A 26466-nucleotide genomic window follows, 5' to 3' on the forward strand; every position below is an offset into this window, starting at 1 on the left:
TCCTCCCAAACCTATGACAAACTCTAAATTTAGCTCAAATACCCACAGCAAAGCAAAAATCCTGCATCTTAAATTTAAAGACACCCAGTCTAGTCATTATCTGCGACTTTGTTTTCCATCTTGATAAACTCATCTCTATTTCAGCCATCAGCTGTAAAGAAAGTGTTTAATTTTAATTTGATTTAGATTACTTTTAATTATTTTTAAGGCACATTTATTCGTTGGTGTTTAGTGTGGTCATCAAATAAATTTATTTCAGAAATCCTAGAAATAGTTTTAGTTAAGCAGCTTTACCGCCACCCACATGTCAATAGCCGTTTTGGGGTTTAGACCTCACCATAGTACGGAAACTGCACTAGTTAGAGTCTCCAGTGACTTATTACTGCCCTCAGAAAAGGGACTACTTTCTATCCTGGTCCTGTTAGACCTCAGTGCAGCCTTTGACACTATCGACAACAGTATTTTACTCCAAAGGTCAGAGCATGACATCGGGTTCTGAGGATCTGCCCTCCAGTGGTTTAAATCCTATTTATCCGATAGGTACCAGTTTGTTAATGTAAATGGACAGTCCTCTCATTGCACTCAAGTTAGCTACGGAGTACCACAGGGCTAAGTTTTAGGACCCATCCTTTTTATGCTTTATGTGCCACTCTTAGGAAACATAATCAGGAAACACAGCATTAATTTTCACTGTTAATAATAATAATAATAATAATAATAATAATAATAATAATAATAATAATAAGTTTTATTTATATGGCGCCTTTCTGGACACTCAAGGTCGCCTCACAAAACAAAAGTATGTAAAAACATAAAAATACAACGATAAAACTCCAAAACGCAAAATAAGTTAATAGTTAAAAACATCAATTGAAATATTATAAGCTGAATGCATGACGAAAAAGGTGAGTTTTGAGATGTTTGGAAAACTGAGAGAGTGAGACCATATTTTGTGGATCAGAGGGGAGGGAGTTCCAGAGTTGTGGGGCAGAGCTACTGAATGCTCTACCCCCCGTGGTAATGAGACGTGGTCGTGGAACAGCCAGAAGAAGGGAGGAAGAGGATCTGAGGGAGCGGGTGGGGGTGGTAACAGTCAGGAGCTCTGAGAGATATGGAGGGGTGAGGTTGTGAAGGGCTTTGAAAGTTAAAATTAGGATTTTGTAAGTGATGTGGGTGAGGGTGAGGTACTGGTAACCAATGAAGCTGCTGTAAGACAGGTGTAATATGGTAAATGGAGGGGGTTTAGGTTATAATTCGAGCAGCTGAGGTTTGAACCAGTTGAAGCTTACGGAGGTTTTTTTGTGGAAGTCCAGAAAGAAGGGAGTTACAGTAATCGATACGGGAGGTGATGAGACTGTGGACTAGGACAGCTGTGGAGACGAGGAATGTTACGCAGATGGAAGTAAGCGGAGCGGGTGATGTTATTGATGTGGGCAGTGAATGAGAGAGTAATGTCAAGGATGACACCCAGACATCAAGACCTGGATGACAATTAATTAGTCTTGGATGATAGCGAGATTATTTAAACCCTTTTGCAGAGCTGCTAACACCCTAACAGCCTGCTGGTCTCGCAGATGATCGGACGGCTGAAAGCGTCAGCCTCCCCGCTCCTGGCATGACACAGGCGGAGGATTGACCCGACCTTCCATGTCAGGTGAGCGGAGATATCAGCAAGCAGGACGAAGGGCTCATTATCGGGTCAGCACCATGAACGCGGCCGGCCCTGCGGCCCACAGCACTCTATATCTCACCTGCTTAAGAGGCACTACAGGTCATGCAGGGCACTAAACCATTTATTTTTGACAATATGTTTCCTGTAAAAAACCTTTAATATTGTAAGGATTTATAATTAGTCATTGTTACATTTTTTTTGTGCTGCAAGCAGTATTTTCTTATAAAACTCACAACTAACTTGGTAACTTAATGCTGAATAATAACACTGCAACTAGAATGGTATGAAACCATGCTAGTCTTTTTTTTATTATTATTATATAGATTTATTTAAAGAGCAAAGATCAGTGTCTCAACCCATGTTGTGGAGCCCAAAATTGTGTTTAATCCCACAGCAGACATGCAAATTCTGGTTGTAAAACGCTTCTCTAAGTAGGAAAAGACTGAGTACAGAGGAGAAACTTCACTGTTGGGATTTTGGATTTGGGACTACGGATATGATATTTCAGTTATATATTACTATCTATTGTTTTTTAATTAAATTGTATTTGTGTCGAAACGTCAGACTAAAAATATTTTACTATGATGGCTTCATAATCTTATATGTTTTTATTGTTTTTAACATGTTTTTGTACCTTTTTTTAATGATGTAGGACAAATTTAAAGAAAAACAAAATTAAAATAGTCTTTCTCAGTATTTCTCAATTCAAATAATTGTGAATCAGGAACAGATAAAATAAATTCGCAAATACAATGGGTAGGTCACAAGCTCCCAGCTCTGCTCTATTCTGATGCATCTACTAGTGCAGTGGCGTCTAACCTTTTTCAGGCTGGTTCAATGTCAGACAATATTTTCATGCACCCGTGGGACGGAGTTTACGTCTAATATTTTTAAGCTTCCATTTCCTGAAAAAAGTTTCCAATTTTAATGCTACTACAAGGAATTTAGTTTAAAAAAATCTGATGGCAAAGATTTAATAAAATAAAGTTGCTAATTTGTAAAAGTTGTTTCTGATTTGTAAAAAAAATTCAATTAAAGCAGAATTACTGTTAATAATACCATTATAACTTTCAGAACTCAACCCAAGTTCAGATCATTTTTAGTTTTTACATAAATCCTGATTCATTATATAATTTTTCAACACAGAGGAACATTTTCTGTGCTAAAGTTTCTTACCAGATGTCTGCCTTATTCTCCCTTGCTGTGGGAAAATTCAAAAATTTAATTTTTACAAATTTCTACGGCATTTGCGGCTGGTTTACACGCAAACTTTGTGATGAAGATTTTCTCTTTAATGACAAAGTGGACGCTGACAACCGGACCTTTAGGATATGATGAATAAATCAATCAAAACTGAATTACACAACTGATGTAAACTGTTATTTTCTAAATATGATAATAAATATGAATCCTGCGTGTCTGAAACTTCATTATCTGCTTGTGTGAAACATTCAAGAATCAGTTGCACATATCACGCAGAGCGGAGCAGCTTCTGTTACATGGAAACAACGGTCTCAATAAATATATGGAGGAAGACTCCTGGCTTTGTCTGTAGATAGCAGCTTTATATTTCTTTAAAGTTGAAGACCCTTATTCGGTGTCCTCACTGGTTCTTTTCTCCCCAAAAGACACTTTCCTAGTATGTTCTTTTTTTTAGTTTTATTTGCTTTCAGCTTTGGGCTACTAATTTAGCGATCCAAGCAGCTGCTTAAAGTCACGTGACGCATCAAGACTGATGGGTCAGTGAGAACTGTGAGGAAACGGTATTTAACTCCTGAAGTGGCTGCAAGTTTTATTGATGTTTTTAAGCAAACTCCTGCTCAGATTTTACCTGCACCCTGTGATTTTATTGTTGATCATTTTAATAACAGACTTCGGTCTTCCATAGATGCAGTGGCTCCACTCAAAACAAAAACATTAAAAGCCACTCCTAAAATCCCATGGAAGACTGACGACATTAAGGGTCTGAAGCAGAACTGCAGGAGAGCAGAGAGGAGATACAGGAAGACGAAATTAATAATTCACAAAGACATTTTTAAAGAACAACTCAAAATCTACAATAACTCAGTTAAACGGGCCAGAACCTCCTATTTTTCAAAAATCATTTCAGAAAATAAAAACAACCCCAAATTTCTTTTTAAAACAATTGATATTTTAATAAACAAAGACTTCAACAAGTCCTCCATGCCATCATCTAATGCTGCATGTGAGGACTTTGCAGACCACTTCATGGGTAAAATCAAAAAGATCAAACATTTCATCGATGCAGTACACTGATCTTAACAGACCTCCAGCATTGTCTTTACCAGAAGAAACACTGGGGAGTTTTGTCCTGGTTGATGCAGAGATGCTTGGTCGAGTTGTATCCCAAGTAATCACTACAACCTGCCTTTTAGATCCCATTCCCACTTCACTTTCTAAAACATTTTATGGATTCTTTGAGTCAGAGCTTTTAAATATAGTAAATTGCTCTCTTCAGACGGGGGTCTTCCCCTCTGCCTGTAAGACGGCGGTGGTGAGGCCCCTTCTGAAGAAGAGTCAATTAGATCCAAAAAATCTGGATAACTATAGACCCGTATCCAACTTACCATTTTTAAGTAAAATAATAGAAAAAAGTGTCGCTACTCAACTGCATGAGTTTTTAAATGCCCAAAAAATTTTAGAAAAATATCAGTCTGGTTTTAGGAAAAGCCACAGTACAGAGACGGCTCTTTTAAAGATCGTTAATGATCTTAGATTAAACTACGACTCACAGAAACTTTCTGTTCTGGTGCTACTGGATCTTAGTGCCGCTTTTGATACAGTAGATCACCAGATTTTATTAGACAGACTTAGTAGTCTAGTGGGCCTTTCTGGAAATGTTCTTAAGTGGTTTTACTCTTACCTGACAGATCGACACTTTTATGTAAGTATGGATATGTGCTCTTCAGGAATCCACGAAATAAGCTGTGGGGTTCCCCAAGGGTCAATTTTAGGGCCAATACTTTTTAATTTATATATGTTGCCTCTTGGAGAGGTCATCAGGAGACATGGCGTTGACTTTCACAGCTATGCTGATGATACACAGCTTTACATCGCCGTGTCTCCTGATGACCTTGAACCGGTTAACACTCTTTTAAACTGCATTTTAGATATAAAGTTGTGGATGGCAGAAAATTTCTTAAAGCTCAACCAGGACAAAACTGAAGTTTTAATCATCGGTTCTGAAGACAAGAGAGAGATGATTTTACCACATCTTCATAATTTTAAACCTTCTCAATGTGTGAGAAACCTGGGCGTACTTTTTGACTCTGAGCTAAATTTTATCCCACACATTAAAAATGTCGTTAAGACAGGATTTTATCATCTCAAAAACATTGCCAGAGTCCGCCCGTTCCTCTCTCTTGCCAGCACAGAAGTGCTAATGCATGCTTTTATTTTCAGTCGTTTAGATTACTGTAATGCCCTTCTCTCTGGTTTACCCAAAAAGTCTCTTTCAAACTTACAACTTCTACAGAACTCAGCGGCACGAGTTCTGACGAGGACCAGAGGGCGGGAACACATTACACCGGTTTTAAAATCGCTGCATTGGCTCCCTGTGCGTTTCAGGATTGATTTTAAAATTCTTTTAATGGTTTATAAATGTTTTTATGGTCTTGGGCCTTCTTATTTAAATGATATTCTTTTAAAATATGAGCCCTCGCGGACCTTGAGGTCTTCCGGTACTGGCCTCTTAGTTGTTCCCAAGGTGAGGACCAAAACTTATGGTGAGGCTTCGTTCTGCCATTATGGTCCTCGCCTGTGGAACGGCCTTCCGGAGAGACTCAGGGCCGCAGAGACAGTAGAGGTTTTTAAGAAGAGGCTCAAGACCCACCTTTTTAATTTAGCTTTTAGTTGATTTTAACTGCTAATTTATTCTATTAGTTTTAGTATAGGCTATTTTATTTATGTATTTATTTTAATTTTATGCATCTTATTTTCAATTTTATGTTTTTTCTTTTTTATGTTTTTAATTTTAGCATCTTATGATTTTAGCCCCAGTGTTTCTTGAGGGGATCTTTTCCTCCAGGGACTGCCGGCTTGGTCAGCGGTTGTTGCTGCAGTTGTGTGAGGGGGACCCCGGTGTTGTTCCGGTCTGGGTGGGCACTGTGGCGATGTTCCGGTGGCCGGGCTGGCTCCTGGTATGAAAGGATTCCCAGATACTGTTTCCTCACAGCAGAGCTAAGCCATACTTGTTTATTTATTTATTTATTTATTTATTCTTTTACAGTTACATAGTCATATTTCATTGTACGTGGGAGCCATGGGTCATGTGGTTTAATGGAGGGGAGTGGGAAGGGTGAAGGGTGGGTTGGGGTTTTTATTGTAATGTTGTGTGTTTACTGTTTTTAGTGTTAAAGCGCTTCGAGCTGCACAAAGTGCATGAGAAGCGCTATTTTATAAATAAAGTTTGATTTGATTTGATTTGATTTGATGGATGGGGTTAAGAAAATCTGGTAGTTTTCCAAAATAAAACTTCTGTCAGTATCAGAAAATAAACAAAACAGGAATAATCTAATTTAGACTATACACTTTTTTCTGTCTGCCACCCGCTACCAAGTGGCACACAGACCAGGAGGTTGAGGACCACTGAAATAGTAGACGATTAGATCCAGGTACGTCTTTTTTTTCGAGTTTTTGAGAGGGTGTTAGCTAATGCTAATGAGTGTAAACCGAGCTACAGTCCCACAACTGAGATGTGAATTTCTAATGAACCACTGCTGCTGTGCAGAAACTATGTCCTCTAAAATGACACAGGTTATTGTTTTAGCTAAAAATGGCATAATCATAATTAAAAGACCACTGGGAACACTTTTATAACAGATCAATAGATGATTGGAGTAGGCATTTACCAAAAGATGGTACTATGACTGTGCTTTTTGACTCATGCATTAGATCATTTGGTTCCCAGTACAGCTGCAAAGCAAAATATAGGGACTGGGTTTTTCCAAGTAATTACATAGCCTCAGAGCAGCAGCTGATGGTTAAAGGTGACTTTTGTCATTAAATACACAAGAGTGATCACTCAGTGCTTGAAGTACTGCCTCTGGCTATCAATGTCATCAATGAAATAGAACGTCAGTGACTCAGCTTTTACTTTTTGAAGGAACTCCATGACTGAAACTCCCATAAGTCTGCTGCAGACGATCAGACAACATCAGACGTCAACTGTCCATCATAGAAGCACAGACAGATACCAAAACAAAGCTTAGAGGACAGAAGAGGGAGGAGCAGAGAGGAGCATTCTATTCTATTAGCGGCAGCTTGGCTTATCCTGGTGAAAACAACAAAGTAATGAACCCCCCTATCTACCTGAACCGGATTCTGCTTTCCATTTTAAATTTGCTACCTCATCACTGGGTGTATAAACATTTATCCTAAAAGAATAAGAAAAAACTTTAATGACCTCTAGTACATTTAAGGCTTCTGGTGCCAAGACTGACCCAAAGCTGAATCAAAATTTAATTAGCAAGGACTGTAACATTTTTCAGAAATGTTAAATGATTGCCCAGCCTGTTACTCTTAGCCCAAGATCCACACTTCAGACTGCAACAAAATCTACTGAAAAGAACCCAGAAAAAAGGATCTGATGATACATGGAATGTTCACTTTTCTTTGCAATCTCGCCGTGAAACATGGAAACAGATGAGATACCGAGGACCTCAGGGTCTCTGAGTACGCATGTCACGGTCAAAGTTTGGCTGAGCCTTACTATATGTAAAGAAATCCAGTTAACATAACAGCATGTGATTGTCTGGACACACCAGATCCAGGTAATCTGGGCCAGATGTTGGACTTTCGGCTCGAAAGTAGAATTAAAAAAAGAAAATATTCAGAGCCCTGTTTAGTGGCCTCATGGGGGATGTTGGTTTGAATCCACAATCACAATAGAATATAATGTTAAAAACAGGTTTCTAGAAACCTTGTTATCTTTTTTTTGCCACTCTGCCCAAATTCAATATGAGGACAACTGTCCTGTAGAGACTTTTCCTGACCGTTTTCTTATACCTTACTTTATAGATAAAATTATTTGAGATTATTTATCTTTGAAGTTGCCTTCAAGCAGGAGCGTGGTCCAATGACCGACACATTTAAAGTCAAATCTTGAGCCTGGAATAGTCTATCTGGTTGTATTACATCAACTCTTCTAAGAAAAGCTGTTAGAAATCTGCAGCTCATTCATCACGCTACTGCTAGAGTCTTAACCAAAACCATTAGAACCAATGACATTCTTCTTGTTCTCAAGTCCAAACACCACGCCACCAGTTTAAGATAGAATTTGGTGTTTTTTTCAGATTTTCTCCAACTTTGTTCCTTTCTAATGCCTTTATTTAAAAAATCCACTCATATACTTGTGTTTTTATGTATTTCTCCTGCTTTCTGCCAAATGTGCTGCCACTCTGTATATCATACATACCTGTGTGAAGGAAAGCTCCTGAACAAATTACCCCGTCTCGTCTGTCACTTATAGCTAACTGTTAGTAAGTTGGAACAAAATGGCAACAGTTCACAAAAAAAAGCTTCAAATTTTAGCACTAACTTATACTAACAAATGTGACTGACAGGAGCCCATAAATAGATGGCAAGATGGGGAAAACTAGGTTTCACTGTTCTGTTTGATTAATAATGACAATAAAATGTGCACAAGTGGCTTTTGCACATTTTCTCTGGTGATGTCTGTTGCCACAGCAGTTATCCATCAGTGAGTGTCATCCGCTGGACCACAAGTGTCTGCAGAAGTAACGCGCATGATGACAAACACACACACATTTGGAAACACAGACATTTCAATGTTCTGGGGGCAGCCTTTTCAGGGAACGAACAAAGAGATCAATGGATTTCCACAAAAGAGGCCCAATTTAGACATCTCTAACAAAGCTCTCCATCTTCCTCCCTCCTCACTGTCTCGCTCTCTGTTGCACACACATTCACACATTTGCATGCTCTTTGAGGAAGTAGCGGTTGTCATCCCGAAGCCCAAGCTGTGAAAAAAGGGGATTGTGGAGGCTGTAGCGTCTGCGGTGGCGAATCTGGTGGGAAGCATGTAGAAACAGAGGTGTGTATGGGTGAGAAAGGTCCCCTGGAGAAGCTTAAGTCCATCCTGTTTTTGTCTAGCTTTGATCTCACTCTGAAGCCGCACACCCGTAAGCTCATGCTGTAGTTTTTATTAGGGACCAGCTCTCCCCCCTTTGCTCTGCTGTCAGCTCTGTCAACACTTTTTATGTTATTTTGGAGCGCAAATTAGCAATTCAAATAACGGCTATTTGGACATGCTCACAAGGCTTACCCCCCCATTGGTATTCCAGGCAGTTTGACAATATTTTTGTTAAGACCCATTTCCCACTAATGCAACTGTAGCAACGGGGGAGAGAAAGGAGCTGGGGGAGAAAGCAGAGCACAGTGGGTGGAGGGAGGCGGCATATGCTGTGAGAGCTAGTGTGGGTGTTGAAGGTCACTCAGAAGACAGAGGGACCCTCACCACTTCGTGTGTTCTGGATCCAAGGCTAATGAGGATAATGACAGTTATCAGAACCATGTGGTTGCAGCTCGCGCTAAAGGGTTTACATTTGTCCAGAGCTCTTTTCAAAATATTGCCACCACATCAATAAAGCATGAATATCTTAGCATCTATTGCTGAAATCTACATCTCCTGTGTCCAGTTGTTTTTTTTTTGTGATAAAATCTGACTTTTTTAAAATAGTTAGAATTTGACCTAAATAATGCGAACAGTAGAGGTAGCGTGAAAGGTGTAATGCTACATTCACAATGGGGCATGTGACATGCATTCAAGAACCTATACTGTTCACACTTGACTGTTGCTACGCGATACTAGTGCATGTCTACCTCCTACAGCTGGAAGAATCTTGGTACAAAATGTCGAAGCGGTGCAAACGAGGCAAACCTTGCTTTAGACTTTTTATTGATCTATTCCAATATATAAAAGACTTGGTGACGCATGATTCTGGCCGGGCACAACCACAATATTCATTTCTGCCAACAGTTGGCTTTTCCGTGAATTAATAATAATATTAATAAAAATAATGGATTAGATTTATCTGCGCTTTTTTTTTGTGCTCAAAGCGCTTACAATGTGTCCATTATTCGTTCACTCCACATTCATACTTGGTGATGGTAACTACGAATGTGGCCTCAGCTTCCCTGGGGCAGACTGACAGAGGCGTGGCTGCCAGTTTGCGCCTACAGCCCCTCTGACCATCACCGGGACATTCATACATATTCACACACCAGTGGGACCACATTGGAGGTAGGAAGGGTGAAGTGTCTTGGCCAAGGAGACGACAGCTGGCGGGGATCGAAACGGCGACCATTCGATCATCATCATGATTAGATTTAGTTGTGTTTTTCCTGCAATGCTATTGATATTTATTCTTTATTTGCTGATTATGTTGACTCTAGGAATTTCTGTGCCCAATATCCAAAATTTTCTAAATTAAATGATTTTATCTATAAATAATAGAGAAATTGTCATGGTGCCTCTGTCATTCTCCTCCCCCTCCCCCCAGTCACTCCGTGCCTGACGCAACCAGCTGAAGCTACTCACCTCATCAGCCTGCAGCCTCTTAAGGAGATCCAGGACCAGTATTCGACGCCAGTTTCGTTGTACTCCTATGGTGCTTAGTCTTGCCTCCTCATGTTATGTCCATGCCTGTTTACCCTCAAGCTAACTCCTTATCTGTTTGCCTGCCTTCAGGAAATCCCACCACTAGAGCTTACCTGGTTGCCGTCCTTCATCCGTGCTCCTAGCCCTAGCCTCGCATCCTGCTCAGACTTCGTCATGCGGTTGCGGCCATCAAAACCCTCCAGCCACATCACCTTGCCGTCTCAGGAACTCTGAACTTCCATCTTGACTATAATCCAACCTTGAACTGTTAATTAAATCCATTATACTTACCTTACGGTTTTCCTGAGTTTCCTTCCGGGTTCCAGCATTTGGGTCTGCCAAGTCTCGCATGATCATGACAGAAATGTTTTGAACATATGTACTTGGGGGGTTTCTGTTGAAGGCTTACAGAAGTAAGTACCCTTTCGTCACAATTAACCTCATTGCCTCTCCAGTCTTGGTGGACGTTTGCTGGTCTTCTCAAGACTTTGCTTTTATTTTTTTGTACTTTGTTGGGAACCAAGCTCCCATTTCCTTTTTTAAGACTAAAAATTTTGCACTGAATTATGACTATCATCCTTTATTATTATACCCATGGCCGGCCCTCCCTATACGCGAATTACGCAGCCGCGTAGGGCCCCCGTCACCACCAGGGCCCCGAAGTGGCGAAAAAATAAAATTAAAAAAAGACCCAAATCTGGCAACCTTTTTCATAGCTGTGAATGTTGTGCAAAAGAATGTTGCCTGCACTTTTGTTATCCCCCCGTCAACACACCTGAACCAATCTGGCAACCCAAATAATGACGTTACGCCACTCTCAGCAACGATTGGTCAACATCACTGTATCTGAGCCTGGCACAGTGTGCATTTACGAGCGCATTTTGTTTCAATAAAGTTGAGAAAAGAAAAAAAACGAGCACATTTTGTCACGCTGATCAAAGCGACAACAAGAGCACTTCATGCCACATAGACTTTAACCATCAGGAGCTGAAAAAAGATGAACAACTTCAGCATCAATCACCAGGTAAGTTTGGAGGATGATGGGGCCATATTTTTTACATTATCCAGTATTTCTGTGCATTCGCAATTTACTAATTGATCCGAAGTTCGGTAAAGTTAGAAAGACAGGTGAAGTTTAGTTTGCACATAAACGACCCCGTTTGTCGTAATTTCCAATGGAAAACTCTAAAATAATTCTGATACCCAAGTTTCCTGGATGAGGTCAGACAGGACCTTCCAAAACGGCGAAGAGAGGAGCAAATAATGACAACGGTGATGGCTGATAAATGTTTTAACTGACGTTATCGTATTGTTTAATTGTTTTGCTAACACATATTTAGTGCGTTCTGCATTTTCCGGTTTATGTCAGTATAGAAACTGCTGTTTATCTGTTATAGACAGTCTGGTAGTCTGACTTTTTCAACAATGTGTCTTAAAATCTTGCATTGGCATGAAATATGGAGAATCAAAACTGCCAAATACATAGGAAATAAAGGTTCTAATTTATTAATGACAAATAAAATAAATGTACTCATTTTAAAATTATGAACATACAAAATAATAGAATAAGAAGTGTATAAATGCTTATATTTCCATTTATACTCAAATTATTATTCACATTTATTATTTATAAATAGGTACATTTCTTTCTTATTTGTATTTTGAGGTTTTGGTTTTACATAATGAGGATGTTTTGCACAGTTCCGTGTCAGCCAACATTTTCTTCTGCTCTCAAAAAGTATCAAAAAGTATTGGAGGAGGTGCAGCATCCACATCCCTTCATGTGGCATGTAAAGTAATTTAAAAAACAGTGTCTGCATAACCCCTTTTTTTCCATAAACAGCGGCTGAAGAGTATGGAACCCCAAACTGTTCATAATTAAATAAATAAATATGATCTTGTGCAAATATATAATCAAACAATCTATTTCTCATAAATATATAAAAAGATCATGACATTGTGAAAAACCTGCAAACAGATTTTAACTGAACCACTAAACTATTAGTAGTAATCTGCTATAGTTATTTTATTAACTTCATCATTAATTATTGTATAATAATTCTTGTTTTTTAGCTGCAGAAGAAACTCCTGTCACCACATCTTCTGTTGAAAGGGAAAACGTTGATGTTGCTGCTGGTAAGTTCAAATCTACCCAATATGGAACCCAAATCAAACTTATTGTTTCATTATTACTTAAAAGGACAGTCATACATTTGTGCACACACACACAACAGTGAAGGCACTTCTTTCCAACATTCTGCACTAGATATATCTCATTTATATTACAACAACAGTTGCGTTTTGTTGGTGCTGCTGATCAGTTAGAGGGCCCACAAATTAAATTTCGCTTAGGGCCCCCAGAAGACCAGGGCCGGCCCTGATTATACCAATCATCCTTTACAAGCATTTTTCTTTTCTAAAAGTTTTCCTTTGCCACCTTTTTAAATTTCAGCAATACTCTCAAATTTAAAGCCTGCCTTACTGATTTGGTGTAATTTACAACAATGAAAAGGAAAAATTAAACTTCTTTTCATCATTCCAAACAACAGCTCCCTTTTTTCCCCTCTCTTAGCCTGGTGCTCCTACATTTAAAGCTCTTATAGCTCCTTTTTTTCCCTGCATTGTGCATTTTTAAACATGGATCAAAGAGTTTTAAGAACTCGGATAATGAAACATAACTTTCAATTACAATAAAATGATTCTGTTGGATTTCTTTCCGTGGTCTTTTTTATGTATAATATTTATTAGCTTTTTGACTTTTATTTAAACATTTCAAACAAACTGCAGATTTTTTTTAACATTTTCGTTTAAAAAAACTCAGAAAAAAGTAGCTGTTACAAAAGTATCCTTTTGTAATTTTAACTGCAAAAAAATCTACTAATAAATACAAAACTGTGTATTGTAGAGAGAAACATAGGTAATTTCATTTATTCTATTCTATTTTTAGCTAAGTTAAAAACCAAAGTGGAAGACATCTAGTTAGAAACTTGGACCAAATGTCAAAAAATGAAAAAATATCTAAATCAATGAACTGAAATCAACATAAAACAAATCAAACATAACAGGAAGACAGACTATTGGCGTAACATGTAAGTCAACATGGAGGGTAATCAATAAAAACAAAACACCTGAGCTGATTGCTAACTCGATGCAGGTGTGAGAATGACAGATAAAGATGACAGCATGAATACAACACAAACAATGAAAACAAAGGATAACGCAAGTAAAACAACTCGTTACAGTTAAACAGACAAAAAACCAAACCAAACCAAACCATAAAAAAACTAAAAATAATAATAAATAATAGAAATAAAAGAAAAAAAAGAAAATTTGAAAAAATAAAATGAACAAATAAGAATAATAGATAACACAAAATAGATTAATAATTAAATTAAAAAAAATCTAATTTGAATTTAATGTAAATTAAAATAACTACATTTTAAATTAAAAATGTTGTTATTTATTATTTAAAATAATAAAAAATAATAAAATAAAATAATAAAAAGTTAGCAAACCAAAGTTTTTGCTTGATGTCACTCTAGATTGTGTTCTTACAATGTTCCCTCATTTATTACGGGGGGTTCGTTCTAAAAAATATCTGTGATAGGTGAAATAGTAGTGTTACAGATGTTTTAAGGGTGTAAAAATCCTCCCTACACGCTTTATACACTTTTCTCAAACGGACATGAATGTTTTCACAATTTGTTTTAAAAGTTCAGACCTACATAGAAAAATATTCAGTATTATACCATAGATCTGCTCCTGGTGGAAGATTTATGTAGATTTGTCGAGTTGAACACATTCATCAGATGCAGCACGGAGGAGATTGATTGACAAGGTCAACAGCTAATCAGGATGCAGAACACAGTGCACCGTCAATAAAGATAACAAAAGAACAGCAAAAAAAAAAAGCATGTAAAATTACACAGAAAAAAAGTCTGCATAACAGTGAGGAGAGTGACACAGCAAAGGGACCGCTGTACACAAATGATGTGCTGCTTGTTTAATACCAAATTTGGGTTAACATTTACTTTGTGTCAATTATTGTTTATAAGCATGCTGAAATTTTAGTAATAGTCTGAATACATAATGTTCTGAAGAATACTATCATGGGCTCCTCTGTGGTGTAGTGGTCAGCACTCTTGCCTCACATTGAAAGACGGCCCTGGTTTGAATCGCGTCTGGGTCCTTTCTGTCTGCACGTTCTCCTATTGCATGAATGGGTTCTCTTCAGGCAATCTGGCTTCCAACCACAATCTAAAAATATTCCTCAAAGGTTAATTGGTATCTCATAATTGTCCCGAGGGTTGTCTGAATTCCCTCCCCATATATTACAATACAGTTTGCCATTTTGTCAGGGTGTCCAAATCTACAATTCCAAAATCAAGTGCCCTGGGAATTTCCCAGAAGTCTTTGCAGAAAACTAGTGTACCTGGATGCTCACTAGATTGGCAAATACAGACCAAGATTTGTCATTTGAAACAAGCTATTTAAATTAATTTTTTATGAATTATCCTGAGTGCCCTGCGACAGGCTGGCAACCTGAACAGAGCGTACCCCACCTTTGCCCAACAGTAACCAGGACAGGCTCCAGTGACCCCATGACCTCGACAGGGATGTAGCGGCTTAAGAAAATGGATGTATGGATGAATTATCCAAGTTTTCATTATCAAAACACAGTGTATTCATAAACAGTCTTAGTAAAATGCTTGTCTTTGTTGGGTTTTTGGTTTGGCAAATATTTGACTTAACAAAAAAAAGTAGGGAGCATTAGCTGAATTGTGTTAAAAGTCCAGGGGGATAGTCTGGCGTTAAAACGTTTTAGGGGTTAGGGAGGAGGAATGGATGAAGACTTTACCATGTAAACACTTTTTTCCCATTAGTTTATCTGGAATAAGTTTATTTTTGGGATAAGAAATGTAAGATTTTGCAATTTTATCAAGAAAATTCTAACATGTAGACACCTCATTTGCAATGACAAGCCTCAAAGTATGCAGAAGAGTACAAAGTATTTTGAACACCTTTGTAACTCATCATCTGGTAGAGTTTGTTGAATGACATTGTTTTTTTCAGTCTGTATCTTTGCTCTTTGTAAACTTGTTTGGCTAATCCAATCAGAAATGCCAGGCAGATGGGCTTCATGCCTGGAGCTTGTAAAAAAAAAAAAACTAAACTAAAGCCTGTTTATTTGTTTTAACTTCAAATATAGCTCAAATACTAACAAAACCCGTTAGGGGATTTAAAAAAAAGGGCAGACGGGAATAAATATGCTGTATGGCTGACTATTGTTTAGAGTAACAAGTAAAACAGCAACACATCTGAGCACATTATTTTAAAAATTAACTTATTCTGAGGCTACAAGAGCCTCAGAATCAACTCAACTCAGTATCAACTCAAACATAGCAACAGTTTGAGACACAAATCTTCTAAAAATACAATTTCCAGTTTGTCATAAGCAAATATTATTCCACCTTTTTGATACAACATCTGATCTATGACCCAAACTACTAATACTATCATGATATATTTACTGTACTAATAAATTACCAGAAGATCCTTATGAGGGGGGAAAACCCCTTGTGAAAGAAGCTCTGTCCTGTTTTTTCCCTTGTTTATCCTTTTAGGCTCTGGAGATTTTTTTCCTCTATTTGTGCTTTCAGTACAGCCAGGAGGAGAAATGACAGAATGATGCAGAGAGAAGCAAAAAGCAAAATAACGAAGAAGAAAAAAAGTCCCCTACTTCGCTTTAAATTTACCAATCCATCAATATGTGTGTTGGAGAGAATTTCTGGATGAATGTTATTTTTCTGCTCCACAACAGTTTGGGGCTTTCCTGCTGGCTAGTTGAGGTGCTGCTGTTGTCTCTGGGAGTTTGGCACAGCGGCACACGGGTCCGGTGACCTGGCTTTAGACCGCCACAGACGCCTATGCATAAGAATGAAGCTCTGACCAATCAGAGAGAAGAACGCTTATAGCTCGTACAAAGTATTTTGTGTGGAAAACTAATCTTTTTTTTTTTTTTTGGAGGGGGGTCCTTTTCATCTAAAACAACTGCTGAAATAATGAACTCCAGTGTATCAGTCAGGCTTTGAAACAGAGAGGAACTGCATTTAAATATTGAAAAGTGAAGGGATTCAAACACGTGCAGCTGATGGACTTGTTCAAAGACATGCACGTGCATTAATTATGCACAAACGTGCATGCAGAGATCCTTTTGCAAGAAGACTGGAAAAATGTGCAGCAGATGAGATTAAATGAAGCTTTTCCCAAATTCTCAGCGTGTGCAGACAATAGCTAATGAGCTGATTGATTTGTTGGATCTTGTGTTCATGTGGACTTCTATTAAAGAAACAGCCCAGCTCATCCAGTTCTACTGAGAAAATTGAAGCAGAGCAGCCCAAACAAATAGATACATTAAAGTGCATTTTTATATATTTCTTTGTTTAATCAGTCCCAGCTAAAACATTTCTTTTAAGTCTCCTGCAAAATCGTTAAGTTGAGATTCTAGCTCAGTCTTTTCCTGCATGGCCCAAGGCCGGATAAAGGCATTGCCCCCCCCAAAAGCTGTAACAAATGTGATGGTCTGCAGTTAGAATTCTGTAGTTTTCATTAAACAAGCATTATTGAAACATTCCTTGATTCACTCATTTACATTTTCTCACATTGAAAACATTCAGGAAAAGTTCTGGTGTTTCTCGTTTGGAGGCTTTCAAAAGCCTTCTTCCACGAGGAAGACGAGGAAGGCGAAAGGGAGAGGGCCAGGGGTATCAGTCTGTTTGAACAGTCTGTCCTGTAAAATGAAAGAAGAAATTAGATTAGGTTTTCTTCTCCTCGTGTTGAGGCACCGCCACGCAAAGACATTCCTTTGTTGAACCAAGCGAAGCCGTTACATGAAAACAAGTAATCTTTGAAATCAAAGCAACCAGGTCCTTAGAATTCCCTTCTGGTTGTGACTGAATATTACACAAACAGAAACGCACAGCATCTTTAATCTGATGTGATATCAGTTTCAGCGCTTCCATCTGTTTATCAAATGATGAATATTGCATCAGGACACAATGACCCTCCTTATAATCTCTTGTGGCGTTTTTTTTTTTTCTTCTAATATATCCTTTCTTTAGATCCTGCATCGAGCTTTTCCGGATGTTTTTTTTTTCTCTTTCTTGAAGCAAACAACACATCAGAGACAAATTCAACAAATCCTCTGTGAGATAGTGCAGCCCTGTTCTGGATGGAAGTCCCTTTTCACCCAGCATCGTTCTGTGTATGACTAAATGTCAATGCAATAAATTAAATGCCTATGATGCAGCAGCGAGAGATCATCTTCATCCATTTCCAACCCCAGGCGCTCTTTTTTATCCCCCGTCCCTTCTTCATTACCTACCCCCTCTTTTTTTTTTTTTCCTTTAAACTTGTACCGTCAGGGGAGACATCAATCTGAGTGACAGGTTGTGTGATCCCCCTTCTGGGCTCTGCAGGAGAAGGAGCTCTGTCAACATAAATATCCTTCCCGGATTTGCGGCGGTGGCCACCGTGAATCTTAAGACAGGATCACAGGGAGAGAAATGGCTGCAAAACTCGCAATCTCCCTCAAATGAAATCCCCGGCCGCCTCTGTTGAAAGCCTAAGTGTTGCCGGTGCTCAACTGTCAAACACTTTTTCAATATTTCATTGTGCAGGCAATCTAGATTTCATTAAATTCCCTCTAAATAAAAAGGGAAGCAAAAAGGATCAAAAGAAACTAGATCCTTTAAATTGCCGTCAAATAAAAATCACAAATGAATTTGTTCTTTAAGTCTTTTAATCATTCATATCATATTTGATACATGTATTTTCAGGATCTCATAAGCATGATCCAAACTTTCCTTAAAACCCTATTATATTTAATTTGGTCCACCCCCATGTAGTTCATTATCATTCCACTAGGGGCAGTAGAAGGGCTTTTCCTGCTCATTTAAAAATGCTGCTTCCATGAAACACTTTTGACAGAAAAGGGTTTGCTACTTTTAGAAACTTCATGGAGAGAATACCTCGTCTATTGTTATTCATTTTAATAAATCAGTACTTGCTAACATGAAAAAATTCTAAATTTGATTATAATTAGTAAAATACTTAATCCATGCTAAAAATATGTGTACTAAATTTGAGACATAAGGTGATTTTTTTCTCCCTGAACACTTCCGTCAATATTGTTGCATTTTAACATTATTTTGAAAAATTATTAATGTGATTATTTCTTCATTTCCATAAAGACTAAAAGGATGTGCATGCAAATGAAATGATCAAAAACTGTATCCTTCAACTCAAATCACATACAGCATATCATTTCAAAAAGCTTTTCATGCAACATATATAGTTTGTTTTTTGTAGTTGATACTAGATCTCATCAAAAATAATATTGCAACATTGTTTTTGTTAATTTCATCATAGGGTTTAAAATCATCTTCATTCTAAAAAAAAATTCAATTCCTAAATGTATAGGGCTTTACAGGATTAAACGGGAAAATTCATTCATTCAATTCAAATCATAGCCCTTTATTTAAATAATTAATCTAAACTCAGCTCAGTTCGGTTCAACTTTTTCAGTTGAGTTCACCTCATTTAACCTTTAATTTTGTTCAAGGTCACACAGCTAATTATGTTACTTATGTAATTTTTTCAGCTCATTTGGCATTTCATTTAGCAATAGACCACCATCGCTCCACACTGGCTGGGATAGGCTCCAGCAACCCGTGACCCCAAAAGACATTAAGTGGCTTTAAAAAAAATAAGACGGATACACGGAATTTAGAGTTTAGATTAGCATCCTTTGATGATTTTATGCTTTTTTTTAACCTTTGTGCAGTGTTCTTAAGTCATAGTTAGCCACAATTTATACATATTTTAAAATCATTAAGCAACAATTAACATAAAAATAGGGTTGGAGTCTGTATGTAAGCCTGGTTTGGCATTATTTAGCTAAATGAGAAAATCCAACAGTCAACTCTAAAAGCATTTTAGCACTTACCCAATTTAAAAAACGAGGATTCAAGTATATTTTCTGCAGAAAATACAAGTCCTGTAGTTATTTTTGGTTCTTTGTCCTCATACTCTTCAACCTCAAGGATAGGCTGCTTTTGTCAAAAAAAAAAAAAAAAAATCACAAATTGCAGCTGACCTTAAACAAAAACTCCTCTGCATCATTTTTAAGCTCGGCTTCCTCAAAATGCCTCCGTTTCCATTTGTTGTGATTCCGAGTAGCATTTGTGCGCTGCTTGTTTCCGACGTGCACGGTGATTACTGATTGCTCCTGGCTGGGGTAAATGTCTCAGTTTCAGACCTTAAGAACTCCCCACTACTATGCAGACACACATTTCTGCATTCGGCTACATTTCGTGTAACTGTGGAGACTGAAATGAAAAAGTTAGCTCAAGCAGAGCAACATCTTCAGTCAGCGTCAAGGATTTGGAGCAGAAGTGTTTAGCTTGGAGTTAAATGAAGCCATATGGTTAAAAGCTTTTTGCAAAGAAACGCTGTATGGAGATGAAGAAATGATCACATTAAAATATATAATATTGTGGCAGTGTTTCCTGTAAAAGGCCAACCCCTGTAGCTCCTGTTGTTCTTTTGTAGACTACATTGGTTGTGGTTTTAGGATTGTGTTCCTGGCTGACTTTGAAACTCAAAGTTGATTTGAGTTAATTTATTAGCATTAAGTTAGGTACTCACTTTCAGTTTTTAAAGTAAATAGTTTTGGTTGCTCAAGGCCGTGTCACACAGCCAGTACATATACCTTGTGCATTTTTCACGAATGAAATTTGGTTCTTTTGTTATACATGCGTGATATAAGTCATGCATACCGGAAAGTGATTCTTGCGTTTGTCGATGTGTGCAGTCGTCCATCGAGAGTTTTCTGCCCATGGCTCTTCACATGAAATTCGGTTTTGAGATGTTCAAAATTTCTGATCGATTGAGAATTGCACAGTTTAGCCGTATTTTATGTAGTGTATGTGCAATTTTTGTGTAAATCTTATGCAATTGTGCATGATTTTTGAGATATGCAAATTTGTGGCTTTCCACGGCCGTTCCACATATGTCTAGCAGACTTTTCACGCATGTACCACCCATGAATAACTTTTATATGGGTATATGGTGCATGTATCACATTAATATGATGTATTTGACGCACAAATCACTAATGAATTGCATGATCAATGATAACGCGGGGTTCATGTTCTACGTTGGTTTAGGCGTTCTTTACGTGGTTTGTTCGTACTTCTTCCATAGTTTTAACGCGTGTGAGCAGGTGGGGCAAAGACTGATCAATTGCATGATTAAGGAGTGTTTTCTGCATGTTTGCTGTGCTGTGTTTCATAAACTTTGTGCATGCTGCATGTGGACAGGTGCCCTTGATTCACACCCCTTGAATAGCAGCACCTGCTCTTTATTGAGAGGGGAATATAAGAGCAGAGGAGAAAAGCGGAGGACAGGTTCCAACTCCAGGAGGGGTTCCCACTCTGCCAGGAGAGCGCTCACCCCGGGGGCGCTTGGACCTGTGCCTGTTCTTGTGGCCTTTTTCCTATGATGGAGGATATGCCTAAAAAAATTTAAGCTTAAAATTGCTTTTCTGAGTATTTCTTTATACAAATCATTGTGAATTAGGAGCACACGAAGAAATGCAGTTGGAATAATAACTTATTTCTGATGAAGAAAATACACTGGATGGACAACAAGCTCCCAGCTCGCCATTTTTGTTGCACGGATAATGTTAAGTGGGGGTGTGAGGGGCTGTAAGCTAGCAGCAGAGCATGTAAGCAGAGAACTCTCAGTAACAGAAAGAGGAAGGGGGACGGGGTTGCTCCGCACCAACAGTCCCACCCACAACTCTCAGAGGGGAATTTCTAATGTACCACTGCTCTACAGAAATCAAAAACCTGGTTTGACAGTGTATGCGTAAGAAAAATATTTCAAAACAGAACAGAAAAGCTAAGCACAACAAAGAAACCAACTTTTTGATGGATTGTCCTTTTTCTAATTCCTGTACCTAACAATGAATATCCATGAAGGCAGTGGACTTTGTCTTCCTACTATTGTTTCATTGTAGTGCATGTAACATACAAACCATAAAAAAGCTGTGTCAAGCTAAAAAATGCACATTTTAACTGCTTTAAATGGCAAATTTACGCGTTTTTCAAAAAAGTGTTTTTACAAACTCTCACGTTGACACTTTGTTGAAGCGATCACCTTATTTGTCTGAAAAAGTCTTGATTTAAAAACAAAAAAAAGTTATTCCATGACAGAAAAAGCAGGTGCAAGCATGCCATTTTTTACAAAGGAAAAAAAAAAAAGGTTTTGCATATCTAAGTATCTCAGCGAGGAAGCAGATCAGTGAGCTATCACTGTCTGAGCCAAAGCCACGGACACCTGCTCTGCAGAGTCACTCACAGTCAGGGGAGAGGTCGCCTGAATGCTGATCAGTGTGCTGTCGAACGACGAGGAAGGGGCAGGCGCGACAGAGGAAGATGCAAGCACTGCAGACTTTGGTGGGGAAAATAAAACGGATGCTCGTAACGCTGCACGTCTGCTTAACTCATCCTCTAACCTCCCAATGATGGAGTGCTGCAACAAACTGCTCATTAAAATGGCCACATCATCTATACTCTATTGAATTTTCATCACATAGCTTTTACATTATTGATGCTTATTTGTCAGCTCATCATTGGACCGACTAATGGCTCGGTGGCTTCTAGGAGATTCATTTTGCATGTAAAAATCGACCGTGTTCCAGTGTTTTTTGGGTACAATTTTCATCCAACAGTCGTTTGGATTCTTCCGACTGCATGCGTTGCATAACAGCCACCTCATAAACACAGCAACATCTAACTAATATTTCGTGGAACGCCTGAGGCAAGGTCATTACGGCAACACTTCAGCAATAATCAGGGCTGCTCAGCTTTGACAAAGTACATGCAGACGGTAAGTTATAAATACTATCTTCATCTTCGTCTTGGTGAAGGCTGTTTAAATTACCGCCTCGGGTGGAGTGGTAACAGAGTGCGGGTAACAGACCTCTTCTTTATGCACTAGTTTCCATACATGCCCACTTTACCAGTTTAAATCTGTGGGGATCCTGAAGCTTTTGCCAGCTGACTGAAGGTCAGTCACAGTGCACAGAGTCACGCATGACAAACGCTTGACTGAAACATAAATATTTATTCTTAGAATTGGATTTTATTTGATGGTAGACAGACAAAATAGAACCAAAATACTTAATAAATACATTCTAGCATCATTTAGCCTCTTTCCCTTTAACAAATACGTAATACTTAGTAAATACTTTATAAATACTTAATAAATCTAGTGCAGACCAATCAGGAAGGAATATAAAGGATGGAATAGATGGAAAGGTACCTGTTGTCATTGGAAAAGAAGCAAATATAGGAATATCTGAGAGTTTTATTTAAGATAAACATCATTATTTTTTCCATTTTTTGCCTTTTAATAATCAAAACTCCTCAACTAATCCTGTTTTTGTGAATCATTTAAAGTTAGTATGAAAACGTTTAACTTTTGACTGAATTGCACTCAACATTTACAGAATTTGTGTCATGGTGCCTCTGTCAGCTCTCCTCCCCCTCCCCTCTCTGCTTGGCTCCTAATTCATCTCAGCTGTGTCCACTCACCTCATCACCCTCCAGACCTTCATAAGGAGATCCAGTACCAGCATTTATCACCAGTTCGTTGCCCCTGATGGTGCCTAGTCTGGTCTGTTTTTGCTAGTCCAGGTGTTCATGCTCTCGACTAATATTGTTTATGCCTCGCCTTCAGGACTTTCATACCATGAGTGGACACCTGAGCCTCCTGTTTACCAGAGCCGAAGAACCTCACGGAACTCCAAGAACCCTCAAGCCATGCCACGAGCCAATTGAGACCTCCAGCCACGCCACTAACCATAGCAACCTCCAGCAACATCGCCTGTCGCTTTCCAGCCCTCAGCCATGTCAGGATCTCAAGCAACTTCGAAAATTTTTAAAACTATTACTTACTATCTACTCACCTGTGTTTTCCTTCCGGGTTCCAGCGTCTGCCAGCGCCTGGGTCTGCCTCGCCTAGCTTGCCATGACAATTTGTTGAGTATTTGACATTTCTTAAGCCTCATGCTTTAAATTTCTCTACACAAAATAAAACAGCATAGATTAAATTAAAAAACAAAATTAAAAATACAAATTTTTGTTTATGTTCTCTTTACAAGTCATAGTTTGACTGAAATGAATTCTTTTCCTTTTTTTTTGTTATAGGAAATTGAAGGTCAAAAAACTTTAGTAAAGCTGGTGGAGGTTTTTGTTTGTCGTTTAAAAGATTTTAACACCTCACAACTGAAAATGATCCCCACACATGATCATTTTAACCACTACAAAATCAGTCCGACTTTTTGATGAGTGACTTTGAACGATCCTAAAAACCCAGACATGGAAACTTGATTACTAATGCATTTAGAGCTTTTTAGACTAAATAAATCTGATCTCTAAACATCCCTCCATGCATTGTAATATACACAGATCTACACAGACACTGTACCATGTAGCAAAATCATTTGGCGGTAGCTCCTCCGGCACGTGTCTGGGGCCTATAGCACGTTTTTGGACAGGCGTTGAGCAGCGAATTTGGCGCGCGTCCAAACAGAAGCTTTTGATGCGGATTTGACATGTGAAATCGGTGTGAACGCATCATCAGAAATGTATTAAATATGACACAAATGCTTGTGTAGGGTTAAGCTTTTGTCTCGAAACACACCTTCAGCTGCAAACCCGACTTGGTTTTTAAACAAATAAATAAACGTAGAGATGTAAAGCTGCCAACCCTTTTAAAAAATGGCTTTTATGGCTGACCACCCCAGATCATGATTCACCTTCTTGTTTCAAGTAGACTTCTAATTAAACATTGATTTTTTTTCCGACCTGCTCCATCTGTTCTTTTTCTTTTCAAGTTTCTGTTAGGTTTCTTTACCAAAAAAACAGAAGAATTTACATCTCGTCTCTCTTTCGTTTCTTTTACATTTCACTGCCTCTTCACTTAACACTTTTCTGGCTTTTCTTTTTCTGCTCTTAATTATGAGAGAAGTTTTTTTGTGGTCTCAACAAAATGCTCATTACCTGGCTGTTGTTGATGGGAACATCTTTCTCAGCAGACTCTTTTCTTTGTTTACTTGCACAGTGATCAACCACCTTTACCAGCCTGCGAAAGGCTTAATCTACCCCTGTTTAAAATACATATTTGCTGTAAGAAGGAAATATGGCTATTAATCATCAAATGGTGATTAACATGCAATAAAAACACAAACACACTGCATGGTAGGTACGAATGACGTGTCCCATGTGTGGACATCCAGCATACTGGTGCAGCGACTCCTCAAACAAGTATTTCTGCATTTTTGTACCTTTAATTAAAAAGTCTTGGAAACCGCTGTTTCCATTCTTGGCATCCTTAAGGAGAACTTGCAGTAAACATGGATCCCCCTGACATAGAGGTTAGAGATTTTTTTTCCCCTCAAAAATACCCAACATTCCTACAATCGATTGGCGCTTCATAAGGTTCCAGGGTGCTTACCCCACCTTTGCTGGCTGGGATAGGCTCCAGCAACCGGTGACCCCAAAAGGGACTCAGCGGATTTAGAAAAGTGGATGGATGGATAAGTTCATCCCACTGGTGAAATATGACTCTATCATGACAGAGTGGTCTTAAGTGAGATTCAGGGACACCAAAGTAAGACAGAAATCTGAACTTCTGGAGAACGTGATCCACTGTAAACAAGTTCAGGAATTTCCTGTGGACTTGAACAAGAAGCTTTTTCTGGATTCATTACTTTAATGTAAACATATTCAGTCTGTCACCTCAAGCTAATGTTTATACTAATAATTCCATGAGATCTTGTAAAAGTTTTTTCTTTATCAGTGTAGTAGATATAATATAAAAAGTGTCATGCATTATTCAAAATACCTTTTAGGTAAGTAGGCATTCTTGTAAAAAAAAATGTTTTTTTGAAAAGTAGCACATTGCAACAAAAAATAACTTACTTGTGGATTAAGTAAATACATATTTTATAAATTCATGTGTTTATCATTTTTTTATCCTATTTTTAGTTTGGTTGTCTGACACTTTCATTTCCTAACATTCTTTCCCCACTTTAAAACAATAAAATAAAAAAATACATTACGAATCATTGATGGCTACAATCACTTATAAGAAAAGTCTCAATCCAGCCCTGTATGGAGGTGTTTAATCAGTTGTGGTAGGAGTGACTGAAATGAACTTTGCCACTGACGTGCAAATCAATCTAACGAGATCGCGTTTGCCACAGAGATTAATCCAATAAAACATATGCGGGCGCCGCAGTTCAACAAGACACACAGATATTTTTTTTTGTTCTTTTTAACAGTGTTAACACTGTCACACACCGTGACCGTGAACCCTAATCTCAACCAATTTTCCAGAACAAACACAATGTCGGGATTCACAAATGCAAATCGGGCCTATTATCGGCATCTGAAAAATTCATTAAAACCTGCTGGCCCTTCCCCAGCCTGTCTGCAGTAATGACACGTCACCTGCATAATGCATGAGCGTAATCTCAAATCAGAGATTTTGCTATAGGAATCCACCTGTTTCTGGAGAATGCGGCGTGCTTTCGTTTAATGCTCTGGCATGGATTTTCATGTGGAAGCGATTAAGTTACCTTAATGAACATGCTACTAAAATCTCAGGGGGGGAGGGGGGGCTCTCATAAGATGATCAAGGCTATCTATCAACTGTTAAACACCCGATAAATGGAAAAAAAAAGTCTTTGGTGCTTTTAATATGTTCCTGTGGCATTTTTGTAATGCTGGAGGCATTTCTCCAAACGTCTTTATTTATATTTTTGTGCATCAGGAGCAGACTGATGCACAAATATGAAAATATGCTTGGTGGGTCACAAACTCCCTCTGTTCTGCTGCATCCACTTGTAGACAACAACAAATGGGTTCATTTCTTTCACAGTCCACATTTTAGAAATAAGCTGGAAGGAAGTAATTTAGCCAATCCCAGTCACGAAATTACACCCACAGTTTTTTAAAAGTTCTGGCGTCTGGATATTATTGGTTGTTTGACAGGATCCTGCTGGCCAGTAGAAATTTGA

General features: G+C 38.3%; 2 long non-coding RNA genes across 3 annotated transcripts in view; one reads left to right on the top strand and one right to left on the bottom strand.

Annotated features, from left to right (window-relative positions):
- The first annotated feature begins 1267 nt into the window (after positions 1-1267).
- LOC110016844 (uncharacterized) lies at positions 1268-10603 on the top strand. 2 transcript variants are annotated; one of them, XR_013650727.1, is made up of 4 exons: positions 1268-1402; positions 1539-1654; positions 10216-10323; positions 10404-10603. It is a non-coding gene; the product is annotated as an uncharacterized LOC110016844 (long non-coding RNA). The 2 variants fall into 2 exon arrangements; XR_013650726.1 differs by having other exon boundaries at positions 1575-1654.
- Positions 10604-16970: 6367 nt separating this feature from the next.
- Positions 16971-26466, bottom strand: part of LOC110016845 (uncharacterized) — a 28271-nt gene continuing 18775 nt past the window's right edge. Inside the window, exon 3 of the long non-coding RNA XR_002875157.2 lies at positions 16971-17103. This is a non-coding gene — a long non-coding RNA (uncharacterized LOC110016845). The remainder of the gene's footprint in view (positions 17104-26466) is intronic.

Source organism: Oryzias latipes, chromosome 17, assembly GCF_053564925.1.
Source record: "Oryzias latipes strain Hd-rR chromosome 17, Olatipes_Hd-rR_3.1".
Classification (NCBI taxonomy): Eukaryota; Metazoa; Chordata; class Actinopteri; order Beloniformes; family Adrianichthyidae; genus Oryzias; species Oryzias latipes.